Here is a 2,052-nt window from a genome sequence, read left to right as displayed (position 1 = left end):
AACCAAACCAAACCAAACCAAACCAAACCAAACCAAACCAAACCAAATAGTCTTTTCAACAACAAACTAAAACTCAAACCCAAGGGCTGAAGAGATGACTCAGTGGTGTAGAATACAGGCTGCTTTTCCAGAGGATCTGGGTTCAATTCCCAGCTCCCACAAGGCAGGTCATAACTGTCTGTACCTCCAATTCCAGGGGATCTTGTACCCTCACACAGGCATGCAGACAAAACACCAGTAAACATGAAGTAAAAATTAAAACAAACACTCAAACCCCAAATCCCTGTCGTATCTTTGCAGGGGCCTAGTAAAGCTGAACTTGTTCTCTGCCAAATGATTGATTCATCGTCTCTGAGAAGACCCTGGCCCTCTTTGGGGACAAAACCAGATACAGCATCTTACAAATATCTGACTGCTGTTATTTAAGTCAGAAGTTTAGACAAAGACCAAAGCAGGTCATCACTGCCTCTTTTGACTTCTTGTTTTTTGGTTTTGAGACAGTCTCTTGTAGCCAAAGCTGGCCTTGAACTCTGATCCTTCCTCCCCTTTCTTCCAAGTGTTGGGATGCCAGATATGAGGCCAGGAGTCACCACACACTGCTCCTGCTTCTGGTTTTGACACAGATAACGACAGCAACAAAAACAAACAAACAAACAAACAAACACCCCACACAACTCCACCCTCTGGCAGGGTTCCACATGCCAGCTCTCTGCTCTATAGCTCTGTCCCCACAAGAGTTCAAACTCTGACCAAGGCCATACAGGCCATCGGGGCCTGTGTTCTGGTGTCTCCACTGTTCACATTACCTCCTCAGTGTTTTTATATGATTTTTGTCTCTGGTCACAAAACTTGTTTTGCTTTCTGATGGACTCAAAAAGGTCTCCAACTTGTATTGATTCTCAGGGTTTTAAACTTTAACTCCATGCCTTGTGGGTCCATCAGCAGCGACCCTGGGACACTTTATAGTAATGATTTTGAAAGAAAACTAGCCTGGCATGGTGGTGCACGCCTTTAATCCCAGCACTTGAGAGGCAGAGGCAGGCGGATTTCTGAGTTTGAGGCCAGCCTGGTCTACAGAGTGAGTTCCAGGACAGCCAGGACTACACAGAGAAACCCTGTCTCGAAAAAAACAAAACAAAACAAAGAAAGAAAGAAAGAAAGAAAACTAGACTGAGCCAATCGTGGATATAATATCAATGAATATGCAGCTGAAAGAGACCTTTACATCAAAAGTGGGACTGCCGTAGAGATATGACTCCAGCTGCTGTGAGCACGGTTGGTTCCAGTTCACCCCATTGGTGCTTACACTCCTGGCCACAGAAGTTTCCTGAAGGCCACTAGAGGGCGCCCACGCCTCAGCTTTAAGTGAGTCATTGGCTGAACTTCCCACAGACTTCAGAGCCTGGCTGCGGGAGTGGGTGTGTGTGTGTGTGTGTGTGTGGGGGGGAAACCAAGCTGGGCAGTTAATGTTGAAAAGGCAGTGGGGCTTCTAAACTGTGAACATGTGACCTTGTAACCTGATGCCCTTGGGCGATCACATTTTCATTTTGCACCACAGGTTCTTTGTCTATTGAAGAAAGATTGGGTTATGTTGAGGATTTTGAATTGTGCCACGAAAGGCCCTTTTGAGGCTCCATATAATGGCCCCAGAAACAGGAGGGTTTAGGAAAAGCAACCCTTTCCTACCAGTAATCTATTTTCTTTACTTATTTTATTTAAAATCTGAAGAGTCGATACTGATACTTGGTATCAGAGAAAAGTCGGGAATAAGGAAGGCTAGCCAGTGCTTGGCCAAAGAGTACGGAGGGTCTTGGCTACAACCTTGGCATTGGTCATGAAGTTTGCAGTGGAGACACACTTTCACTTCAGAGAAACAGTGCTGCTTGAGCCGGGCCTGATAGGATAGGCCTGTGTGATCCTGATAGGATAGACCTGTGTGATCCTGATAGGATAGACCTGTGTGATACTGATAGGATAGACATGTGTGATCCTGATAGGATAGACCTGTGTGATCCTGATAGGATAGACATGTGTGATCCTGATAGGATAGAC

The 2,052-nt window shown here is 45.6% G+C and overlaps 1 protein-coding gene across 1 annotated transcript in view; it reads right to left on the bottom strand.

Annotated features, from left to right (window-relative positions):
* The window catches only part of LOC114619805 (aldehyde oxidase 2), an 88,603-nt gene that overhangs the window by 68,299 nt on the left and 18,252 nt on the right, over nucleotides 1–2,052 (bottom strand). The gene's annotated exons all lie outside the window — the stretch shown is intronic.

This window comes from Grammomys surdaster, unplaced genomic scaffold (assembly GCF_004785775.1).
Source record: "Grammomys surdaster isolate TR1022 unplaced genomic scaffold, NIH_TR_1.0 165, whole genome shotgun sequence".
Lineage (NCBI taxonomy): Eukaryota > Metazoa > Chordata > Mammalia > Rodentia > Muridae > Grammomys > Grammomys surdaster.
Note: the sequence above shows the minus strand (reverse complement) of the source record. Positions and strands in the feature narration are given on the sequence as shown.